General features: G+C 43.6%; 1 pseudogene; it reads left to right on the forward strand.

Annotated features, from left to right (window-relative positions):
* LOC123329048 overlaps nt 1-12,416 on the forward strand; it is a 28,006-nt pseudogene extending 15,590 nt beyond the window's left edge.
* Nucleotides 12,417-12,632: the final 216 nt, after the last annotated feature.

Below are 12,632 nucleotides of genomic sequence, written 5' to 3' on the forward strand. Positions count from 1 at the left end.
CTCCAGGCCAGATTCCTGGAGTGGGTAGCCTTTCCCTTCTCCAGGGGATCTTCCCAACCCAGGGATCAAACCCAGGTCTCCCGCATTGCAGATGGGTTCTTTACCAGCTGAGCCACAAGGGAACCCCAAGTATACTCGAGTGGGTAGCCTATCCCTTCTCCAGGGGATCTTCCCAACCCAGGAATCAAACCAGGGTCTCCTACATTGCTGGCAGATTCTTTACCAACTGAGCTATGAGGGAAGAGGACAATAACATATTAGTTGAGGAGGGAATAGAGTCCAAGCAATCACTTTAGTCAGCTTCCCTGGTGTCTCAGACAGTAAAGAAATCACCAGCAATGCAGGAGCCCTGGGTTCAATCTCCATGTTGAGAAGATTCCCTGGAGAAGGAAATGGCCACCCACTCCAGTATTCTCGCCTAGAGAATTCCATGGACAGAGTAGCATGGCGGGCTACAATCCATGGAGTCACAAAGAGTCGGACACAACTGAGCAACTAACACTTTCACTTTTCTTTCAGGTGCACATATGTTCACATTTTAACATTTGGGAAATCAGAATGCATATGCCTACTGATGCTGTTTTGAAGTCCCTGTTGGCCATGTAGCACCTGTGACGTGGATGCCAATGACTACACACAGGAACATCACAAGAGCCAGCACCAACACTTGTAGAATCCATATCAGCATCTCCGGAGAAAACAACGGTGGAACAGTGCTTTAACTCTTAAGTCCCAAACCTTTGTGGGAAGGGAGAAGGTGATGAATAAAACAGGTTTAACAACATTCCCAAACCTAGACTCTTTGTAGAAAAAAAAAGCTTGTTCTACATAATCGCGAAGCCAGCTTAACAGTCTAATGGTTTTTGATTCTTTTGAGAATTGCTGCTATTGATAGTATGAAGGGTAATAGGGCCTGAAAAAGCACAAACATTGGAGAATGAGTCAAAAACTAATTGAGAAGAGTTTGACACTGTGACCATTTTTTAAAGTAATTTTATTGATCTGTTTCGTTTATATGTAATAATTATTAATTTATAGTTAATTATAAAATGCCTCTTTCATTAAGTTCAAAATAAGCATTGTGTCACTGTAAAGTTTTATTTATTTAAAGAAAAGAGATCTTAAACAATCATATCAAAATATTATCCCATTAAATATGACTTGTATATTTGTTTCATTTCTCCGCATTTTCTATATGCTTCAAATATTGCATAGTATAATGTTTTTGCTTTACAAAAGCATGCAAAGTGAAAGAAAAAAAGTAAAGAGGAAAATGGAGAGAGATAAACTAGAGGTTTGGGATTAGCAGATACAAGTTACTAAATATAAAATAGGTAAAAACCAGGCCCTACTGTATGGCACAGGGAACTATATTCAATAACTTGTAATAACCTGTAATAGAAAAGAATATATACATGCATAACTGAATCATTTTGCTGTACACCAGAAACTAACCCGACAGTGTAAATCACCTATATTTCCATCTAAGAAATAAATAAGATTGCTAAACCTTAAAAAATAAAATGCATTTTTAAAAAAGAAAGCAAATCCAAGTATTATGACAGGGATGGGGGATAGGGAGATAAACAGAAATTGTAGTTCCCTAGATGACAAAAAAATTGAAAACTAAGGTATGAGGTAGTCCACGGAGGATAAAATACACTTTCTAACCAATAAAGCTGATATTAGAAAATGCTGCTTTTATTTATGGGCTGTGTCCTACTACTGAATCCCTGCACAGAGTGGACTCACCCCGGTCACTGGCCACCCCCGGGAGAAGCAGGTCTCTCTCTGCAGGAACAGAGGAGAGCTGGCCGGAGGGGCAGAAGAGTGGAGGAGAGATGACTGGCTGGGCAGTGCATGCCCAGGGCCTCTACAATCACAGCCAACAAACAGGAGGGAGCGAGCAGGTGGGAGCAGCCAGGGGCCCTGTGCCCAGCTGGAGATGCTTCACATAGAAGGAAATATCAGAAAAGACAGTTCACCAAATTATGATATGACTGTAATGCGTTGAAAACCCTCAACACAGCAATCGCACTATGCAATCAGCTTTTACCTGAAGCGCACAGGAGGAAGCCGCTTTTCTCTTTCTGTGCATACATTTAGTCTTCTCGTGAGACACCCGTTAGGAAAGCCATACGTCAGCACTGGTCTTTTTCTGAACTTAGGCCTGTGTGTGATGTCACCAGTATCATCCATAACTGATCTTTTCCAATGTTCTTGTTCAAAAGCTTTACTGGAGTTTTTAACATTGATTTTCCTGTCCATTTCATTATTTGAACTTAAGATATATCTTAATTTGTTTACGTGTAGCAGTTTGGTTGAATGATTCACTTGGAAGAAAGAAGTCCACTGTTTCAAAATTCTGTGATAGAGTACATGACACGGAAATGAGCTCCATCTGGAAAACATGACTTTTAGTAAGAATAGCAAGAAGCGATAAGAAAGCCTTCCTCAGCAATCAATGCAAAGAAATAGAGGAAAACAACAGAATGGGAAAGACTAGAGAGCTCTTCAAGAAAATTAGAGATACCAAGGGAATATTTCATGCAAAGATGGGCTCGATAAAGGACAGAAATGGTATGGACCTAACAGAAGCAGAAGATATTAAGAAGAGGTGGAAAGAATACACAGAAGAACTGAACAAAAAAGATCTTCACGACCAAGATAATCACAATGGTGTGATCACTCACCTAGAGCCAGACATCCTGGAATGTGAAGTCAAGTGGGCCTTAGAAAGCATCACTACGAACAAAGCTAGCGGAGGTGATGGAATTCCAGTTGAGCTATTTCAAATCCTGAAAGATGATGCTGTGAAAGTGCTGCACTCAGTATGCCAGCAAATTTGGAAAACTCAGCAGTGGCCACAGGACTGGAAAAGGTCAGTTTTCATTCCAATCCCAAAGAAAGGCAATGCCAAAGAATGCTCAAACTACCACACAATTGCACTCATCTCACATGCTAATAAAGTAATGCTCAAAATTCTCCAAGCCAGGCTTCAGCAATATGCGAACCATGAACTTCCTGATGTTCAAGCTGGTTTTAGAAAAGGCAGAGGAACCAGAGATCAAATTGCCAACATCCGCTGGATCATGGAAAGAGCAAGGGAGTTCCAGAAAAACATCTATTTCTGCTTTATTGACTATACCAAAGCCTTTGACTTTGTGGATCACAATAAACTGTGGAAAATTCTGAAAGAAATGGGAATACCAGACCACCTGACCTGCCTCTTGAGAAACCTATATGCAGGTCAGGAAGCAACAGTTAGAACTGGACATGGAACAACAGACTGGTTCCAAATAGGAAAATGAGTACATCAAGGCTGTATATTGTCACCCTGCTTATTTAACTTATATGCAGAGTACATCATGAGAAACGCTGGATTGGAAGAAACACAAGCTGGAATCAAGATTGCTGGGAGAAATATCAATAACCTCAGATATGCAGATGACACCACCCTTATGGCAGAAAGTGAAGAGGAACTAAAAAGCCAATTGGTGAAAGTGGAGAGTGAAAAAGTTGGCTTAAAGTTCAACATTCAGAAAACAAAGATCATGGCATCCGGTCCCATCACTTCGTGGGAAATAGATGGTGAAACAGTGGAAACAGTGTCAGACTTTATTTTGGGGGGGCTCCAAAATCACTGCAGATAGTGACTGCAGGCATGATATTAAAAGACACTTACGCCTTGGAAGGAAAGTTATGACCAACCTAGATAGCATATTCAAAAGCAGAGACATTATTTTGCCAACAAAGGTCCGTCTAGTCAAGGCTATGGTTTTACCAGTGGTCATGTATGGATGTGAGAGTTGGACTGTGAAGAAAGCTGAGCACCGAAGAATTGCTGCTTTTGAACTGTGGTGTTGGAGAAGACTCTTGAGAGTCCCTTGGACTGCAAGGAGATCCAACCAGTCCATTCTGAAGGAGATCAGCCCTGGGATTTCTTTGGAAGGAATGATGCTAAAACTGAAACTCCAGCACTTTGGCCACCTCATGCGAAGAGTTGACTCATTGGGAAAGACCCTGATGCTGGGAGGGATTGGGGGCAGGAGGAGAAAGGGACAACAGAGGATGAGATGGCTGGATGGCATCACTGACTCGATGGACGTGAGTTTGGGTGAACTCTGGGAGTTGATGATGGACAGGGAGGCCTGGTGTGCTGCGATTCATGGGGTCATGACTGAGCGACTGAACTGAACTGAACTGATCCTGCCAGATTTTCCATGAGGTTTAGACATGAGAAAGACACCGATGGATACAGTCATGTAGCAGAGCGTTGGTTGCTGTACCAACATTCATCCCCACTTCCATTTTTCCTTTCTTATAAACCATAATTGTATTCAGATATTTACCCTCTTCTACCTGGCCAGGTACCTCCTGAGCTCCAGGAGATAGGATATCCTGATTTCTTTAAGCCAAGTGTGGTGTTCCCATTTCTTTTATCAAAGTTTTAAGAATGAAGATTTAACCCAATACAACCAATGAGGTCTTCAGGAGACTTCTGGGAGTGTGTCCTTCTAGGAAAGAGAAAAGGAACGAAATAGCCCCGTCATTGCATGTTTGTTGCATTTCACTGGTCTGTTGTCTCTGCACATGAAGCCATCTTCCGACCCTGAGGTCACTACTGCCAATACCCTAAGGAAGGCAGGACAGAGAAACAGAAAGAACCTGAACGCTTGAGGATATTTTTGACAATCTGTACCAACACTTCTGTACTCCTCACTAGGTGAGATAACACATTTCTATTGTGTATAAGCCAGTTTGAATAGGGTTAACTGCTGCTAGTTGCTACAACATCCTGCTGCTGCTGCTAAGTCGCTTCAGTCGTGTCCGACTCTGTGCGACTCCATAGACGGCAGCCCACCAGGCTCCACCGTCCCTGGGATTCTCCAGGCAAGAACACTGGAGTGGGTTGCCATTTCCTTCTCCAATGCAGGAGAGTGAAAAGTGAAAGTGAAGTCTCTCAGTCGTGTCCTACTTGTACCAACCCCATGGACTGCAGCCCACCAGGCTCCTCCTTCCATGGGATTTTCCAGGCAGGAGTACTGGAGTGGGGTGCCATTGCCTTCTCTGCTACAACATCCTAGATGATGAAAAAGGTCAAGCGCAGAGCCTCACACATCAAAGGCTGGCTAAAAATAGTAGTCAACATTACTATTCTACTCTGACCTTGTCCATGGAGCCTCCTCTCACTACCCTCTGATACATCACTGATGTAACACAAATCAAACTACTTTCCATCCTTATTCTGGTCACTTCTATTCTTAAGTGAAGGGACTATTCCCTGTAGTAACTATTAACATAGAATCCAAACTTCATTTTCGAAGTACAGCTTTTACAGCTCACTTGGGGAACCTAGAAACAAGGCTCACATTTATCATTCTGCAGTTATGAATTATAGGTTGGGATTTACTTTATTTAGTTATACCTACATTTTTTTAGTCTAATCAAAAACATTAGGATGTATAATCTCAATGAATTACCTTCGAGCAGAAACCTCGGTCTTTTATTACCACAAGGCAACCGAACTCCAGTAGAATCCTAATAGAAAATGAATCCTTTCCGTTTTTTGACAGATAAAACATAAAATGAATCTTTCCATTCTATTTAAGACTGGGGGACAAGACATCACAAAATGAAGTGCCACGGTGGAGAGAGACATTTTTTGAAATAGGAATTCAGAGAGTACATGGATCCCACTGGACACATAATGATTTTAATAATCAAAAAGGTAATAGACTAACAGGAAACAACAGAAGCCCTTCCTTTTTAGCTCCCAAAGGAGCAGAACAGGACAAAGTCAACATATATGAAGAAAAGATTCTCTCCCAAGAGTGACAGTCACCAAGGCAGAGGCTCGTGATCGGGGGTGAGGGTGCAAGTGTGATGTAAAAAGTCACCTCGGTGAATCTGGGCCACTTCGTCCCATGGAAAAGACACAAGAGATCAGGAATCACATCCCACCCAAAGGCTTGTTGGCAGGATTTGGTGAGTAAGAAGCCTTTTCAACCAGCATCACCAACAGAAAGCTAACTCCCAAGGTCATTACCGAAGCCATGCTCCATCATTGTCACAGGGGTCTTCCTGAGAACTGGAAGTGATGTCATGAGAAGAGTGATGTACTGAAAGTGAGTCAAGATACAAGACGCTGGAACTCCCCTGGTGATCCAGTGGTTAAAAATCCAGGCTTCCATTGCATGGACATAGGTTTGATCCCTGGTTGGGGAACTAAGATCCCAAATGCTGCGTGCCATGGCCAAAAAAATAAATAAAAACCAGTAAGCAAAAATAAAGTTTTAAAATCCACAAAATGCTGCAGAAACGATAAAGAATATGGAAACTGGCACTTTCCCACAGATGTAATTCTCTAGACGCTGGTTTGTTTGGAGCCCAAGCATCTAGGAGTCGGCATACCACAGGCCAAAACACCACCCGGCCCCCTGGATCCAAGGCTTTCCACAGGTTACTGGAAACTGCTCATGCATCAGCCCCATGAGGCTTTGAAAACCGCACAGGTGAGAAATAAAATTTCATTTCTGGCAGATACTTTATAGCCATGATTCCCAGCTGTCTAGTAAGGTGTTCCTTCAAGTAATTACCCTACAGGGAGTTGTGGTGAGACCAGGCCATGAGCAAACACTGCAAACCACCCAGCTCGTCCTGCCAGACAAAGTGGTTCCCCAGCCTGGCCGATGAGCCCTCAAGGCAACTGGATTTCTGAAGGCAGAACAAACCATACGCTGAAGCAAAGTACATGGCTCGTGGAATAAATAACTGGAACCTTATTAACAGATCCCACCTGCATGCAGCTTTGGGGGAAAGAGGAGGAGAAAGGCCTTGAGCTTTGCTGATGATTGACACACCCAGGGCATAAGCATCTTCTACGGAGAGGACCAGACTATCAACATCTGACCTTGGGCAGCAAGCCTTGGTCTTCAAGAGATACTGGCCCCTTATGTGAGCTGCGACAGGCCTTGGGTTTCAGCAGACACCCCTGGTCACCACCCAAGCCTATTCCCCGACCCTCTCCCTTGCTGGCAAAGCCCCAGTTTGGCTCAAGTGGTCCCTCCTTGGCCAGGCCAGGGCATAGTGACGTGGCCTGTCACCCAGTTCTGACCCACAAGGAATAAAAAGATTCCCTTCCAGGAGAACCTTCTGGCTCTTGCAAAGAAACACAGGCTGAGTAATGTTCCTCTTTCTGACTCTCAGTGTCGGTGTGTGAGGATGTGAGCTTTAATATGTCACCACCTTGGAACCAGGAGGGGGACTCACCACCATGGAGGCAGACAGAGCAAGAAGGTGGAAAGATCTGGATTTTGATGGCATCACGGAAGACACAGCACCAACCAGCTCCACAGCCCACCTACCCCCACCCCCAGATCTGGGGGATGTGAGACAATGTGTCCTCCCGGCCACTATGCCAGGCTTCCCATTACTAGAAGCTGAAAACATAGTAACACACTGAAGTCGAGGTCCAGATGCAATCTCACCAAAGGTGCACATTTTGTCAACTGATTGAATACATGTCAAAATGTTTCTGTTCAATGATGGCTCTTGCTGTTTCACCAACAAATGTAACCAAGGCAAAGGTTATTTCATCTTTGCAATCTGTAAATGCATTGCCACCTGCTTCAAACTTTCTGCCTCCCTCAAATTAGCAAACTGCTGACTACTCTAAAAAACTCTACGAAGGCCTTTCCAGCTCTCTCGGGCCTATTTCGCTGTTCCCTAAGATTATTTCTGTGTATTTTATAAATACTTTCATCAAATGGCATTGTGGTTGTGGATCTGTGGCTGACCACTGTGTGTTCCCAGTAAAAGAGGGTGTCTGTGATGGTTAAGTTGATGTATGGACTCGACTAGGTCAGGTGAAATTTTAGTGAAAGATAAGGATAATTTCTTTCTGTGGTTATTTCTGTAATCAACAGATACATTTCATATCACTGCACATTCAGAGTAAACTCTTGCGAAGCTCAATTCACGCATCAAAGTCCAGATACTGTGCTGCTCCAAGTGTTAGTCGTTCAGTCGTGTCTTACTCTTTGGGATCCCACGGACTGTAGCCTACCAGGCTTCTCTGTCCTTGGAATTCTCCAGGCAAGAATAGAGGAGTGGGTAGTCATTCCTTTCTCTAGGGGATCTTCCTGACCCAGGGATTGAACCTGAGTCTCCTGCATTGCATCTGAGCCACCAGGGGTGCTGCACCAAGTTTTTAGCTTTTAGCTCATCTAACACTCAAGGCTTGTAAGGACTCTTGTATTTGTCATTCCAAACTTTATGCATGAGGAAATAAATATCAGAGAGATCATAGGTTACCTGCTGGCACAGGTAGGGAATAACTGAGCTGTGATTCCCCAGGGCTGCCTGATCCAAAGTGGATTGGGCTAAAGAGAAAACAGAAATGTCTTTGTTACCAACACCACCTCCATGCCCTCAGGGTCCTTGTAATTATCATTCATATTATTAATGTAAATTTTATTGTTTCAGACCACCATTTAAATGGATCAGTGTTACCAGAAGTAAACACTTGCACCAAAAATTTATTGATAGAAAAGTTCTGTCACATCCATAAGCCCTTCAGAGGTGGGACATAACATTATTTCTCCTACATTATTTAAGTTTGTCAATATCAAAAAGTTACATGATATAAGACATTAAAAAAAAAAAAGATCTAAAATTCCAGAATTGTCTCCGTATGTTTAAGGAAGTGCCCAAATGGGAAGGGAGGAGCTTAACAAAAAGCAACTGAGGAGTTACACTACACAGTTTATACACATTATAAATAAAATAAGTAGTAAACTGTTTGACATTTAATTCACACCACTGTACAGAGTACTTCAAAAGGAAAAAATAAAAAAGTAAATATCAAGGTTTTCTTGGATCTAGATCATACTTAATTTATAGCCCTGAACAAAACACTCTGGAAGACTAGGCGTGTTGGTAAACCATATCACTTGAAAGTTAATTTCCCGTAGTAACATGTGGTTGACTGCTGTATGTCTGCTCAACAGCCCTCTTCCCCTTGGCAGCTTCAGGCCATGAGAGCCCGACGGCCATGGGCTGCCCGCCAGACTCTCACCTGCTGAGCCTTCCTCGTGGCTAAGACTGGCGTGACAGGTTCAGACCAGTGTAACCTGAGGGGAAGGATTTTCTCCAATAGTGGGAGGTCCTGCCACTCTTCCTGCCTTGCCTACTGTCCTGTGAAAGTTCATGATTCAGCAGTGGGAAGCCCCATGCCATCCAAGGGCAGGCCAAGAGACCAGAGCAGACCTGCAGGTCTATCACTGCTGTCCCAGCGTGAACCAACGGTGGAACTCCTTGCTTATAGATGGATTGATATGTGAGACTAGCTGTTTCCTCCTTGGCTCTGCCAGTTTTACTTGGGAGATCTTTATTCATCTGAAAGTTCCCAAACTCATGCACAAGGCATTCTGCGTCATAAGAGTCAGCATCTGGCCAATACATCAGTATAAATGAAGCGGGAAAATCAATGACTGATTTTTAAAACATATTTCACAATAATTATCCAATTAAATGACAGTGCGGGTACCATTTTCCAAAATGGCAGCTGCATGTAAAGTGGAAATCTGACACCTGGCCAGTGGCACTTGTTTGCCTCAGTTATCTGCATCTGTTTATAACTTGGCCTCATTACAGCAGACACGGCAAGGAGTACTTACTCCTGGCAGAGTCCTTCTCTTGGTGGTGCAGAAAATGGAAGCCCTTTAATGGAGTTAATTATAAATATGGAAGGATAGAAAAGTAATCTCACCCATTTTAATTCTAACAGAGCTTGAAGCAAGACCAATTAATCTCTACCTTTCCTTCTATCTATGGTTGGGTATCTCAAGGCACAACCCTTTGAAAGACAGATTCTAAAACATCAAGAAACATCAATATTATTTGATAGAGTTTAATATTCTCTAATAATATAGACTTGGATGCTCTTACTGATCAAGAATTTTAGGTTGGACTTTTAAATTAAAATTCACTGAAACATAATTCATCAAAGTTTCTTAAGTTCACTACTTACAATATATTGATAGTCAATCATCTTACTAGGTACCCAATGTTTTTTAACATCCCCTCCTCTCTGTTAGATTCATGCCTTCAACTTGTTTATATCATTATGCTCCTGGGCTATTCAGTAACCAGACATCTGTTCAGAAATCCCTCTAGAAAGTTCCCTACATTATTTATGTCACTACTAAAGCTATTTCCCCTCCCTTAAAAAGCAGCTGCTTTACATACAAAAGAAAAATCATTATTTAGCCAGGATGTTGATAAATGATCCTAGTTTCTTTTTGCTGACCCATCATTGCCTTTTATGCACTAATTGGCTTCCTAAGCCTCTTCTGCTCTCAAAGATTGCCAAGTAGCCATTTAATTTAATAGTAAAATTTAAATGCTATTCTTCTATTCTCTCAATTAAAAGTAAGCATTTAATGATTTTATGTAAATGGTTTTAATCTCACACTCAATAGCTGATAAATGATTTTTGAAAGCTCTGAACTTTTTGTCTGCTTTTCTCCGGCAAACTTAATATATTTTCCCCAAATTTCCACATTCCACATCATCAGAGCTTTCATCTTGTCTCAAAAGGAAAAAAAAAAAAAATTTAAATGCCAATTAAAAGCCAAAATCAACTATTTGCAGCCTCAACTTTCAAATGTCAGTTTGTTTTTACCCAATTCAAGTAAATTTATATAGTGTAATTCTAAACTCCACTATTTGACATTTCCTGCTGAAGAAAATCATAAGAAACTCTGTGTTGCTTTTGGAAGCAAGCGCCTCCTATCTGTGGTCAGGGGGAGGCAGGGCCCAGGCTGTTCCTTAAACTGGGGGAGGGGCGGGGTGCTCCCTTACTACTGTGCTTAGCATCCTATCTCCAGGTATCACCTGCTGTTTCTCTGCAGCTGAATGTTCTGGAGCATGGCCATCACTGAACAGGATCCCAACAGGAGAGAGGTGACATTCTGCGTTCCACATGCCACAAGGGAATTCCCATCAGGAGAAAGGAAAGAAATTCATTTTTAAAAGACCAAGTAACATTTGAGTCTTTGCATTTTTGAAAACTCGAGACCATTTTCTGCTGAATCAGCCAATCTTTCTGAAGCCTCAGAATTTCTGATTTCCTATGCAGTTTAGTTCTTCTAAAACAAAACATGCGAAGGAAGTGTTTTGTTTTGGTATAATAAAGAGGTTCTAAATAGACCAGTTTAAAAGAAAAAAGACAATGGGGGTATGAGTACAGCCTAGTGGCTCTGCCTAGAATTCTTGGTGAAAATACTGAACTTGCCAAAAATTAGGGGTGGGGCTGGGGTGCGGGGAAGGGGGGGGCGGTTGGGAGATTATATCTTTGTAATTAGAATGCGGTTGCTAAACTAAGCTAGAGAGAATAGGAGAGACATAGGGTCCTGCCATATACAGATGCTGCTAGTTATTTTTGTTTCACGACAAGAGTTGTTTGTAAACAGATAATTACCAACTACCACCACCACCGCATCCTCCTCCCCTCGCCCCCAACCCAATAAAAGAGGCCTGGCCTCAAACGAGCTTTTAGTCCTACCTCTCCTTCGTCCCCATATCCTCAATAACTTTAGTTTTCTAGCCGGAGAGGGAGAAGGGAGAGGCGAGAGGAAAAGGAGAGAGAGAGACAGACGTCTGCTGCCACCCTCCTGGCTAACTGAAATGCTTGTTCCCGAGATTACAGTAATTACAGCCCCAGCGTGAGTTCCATACAAGCGCTAAATGAAACAGCACATCAATTAAAAAATAAACACTCCATTCTCGGAGAAAGACAACCCCCTGGGACGTCCTAACAAGCGTAAATGAACCTGCCAGGCCGCCCGCCCCTCGGGCCCCTCCCCGTCTAAGGTGGCTACGAGCTGGCGGGGGCCTCGCTCGTTGGCCGCGTCCCCAGCCGCTCGGCCCCGGGAACACCGCGGAGACGTGTCCGCGCGTCCGCGCCAGAGCCCGGCGCCGCCTCCCACCGGGAGGAGGAGGCTCTGGCAAAAACATGTCAACTTTGGAGAGACGCACATACGTTCCAAAAGCGCGAGGCTAAGAGGGAGAATCCAGCCAGAGTTTCCAGTCTGTCCTATAAGTTTTTCTTTCTCCCTTTCTAATTTTCTTTTTTAAAGAAGAAAGGGAATTATATCTCTTAAGGGAGCGCTTTATATATGTCCGGATGCTTTATATATCTTATCTAGCCTAATTAGCAGAACCCCCTTTGAGATCTGAACCCCACTCTCCAGGTAAGGAAACTGACGCTGCCTCACGTCCCTCAGCTGAGGCAGGAGGAGACCCCTTTCTTCCTGCCCGCCCGGGTGCCTACGCCTCTGGTGCCCGCGCCCTTGGGCTCCCGGGTACCTCCTCCCCGGCTGCCCCCTGTCCAGCCCCACCATCTAGAATGAACTGCAGTCATTCCACTCCTCCCACATCGCCAAGCCTCCAAGACCATCTTTCTGACAATCCCAAGAAGGGCACCGCTTCCCCGTTCCCCCGCAAAGCCCCCGCGCACGCGCCGGCTGGCTGAGGGGCGAGGGGTCCCCTCGCCAGCAGGTTGCCAACATTCGGGGAGCGTAGGAAGCAGGGGCTTGACTAGTTCGAAACTGGCCTCTGAAAGCGCG

The sequence above is a fragment of the Bubalus bubalis genome, chromosome 14 (assembly GCF_019923935.1).
Source record: "Bubalus bubalis isolate 160015118507 breed Murrah chromosome 14, NDDB_SH_1, whole genome shotgun sequence".
Classification (NCBI taxonomy): Eukaryota; Metazoa; Chordata; class Mammalia; order Artiodactyla; family Bovidae; genus Bubalus; species Bubalus bubalis.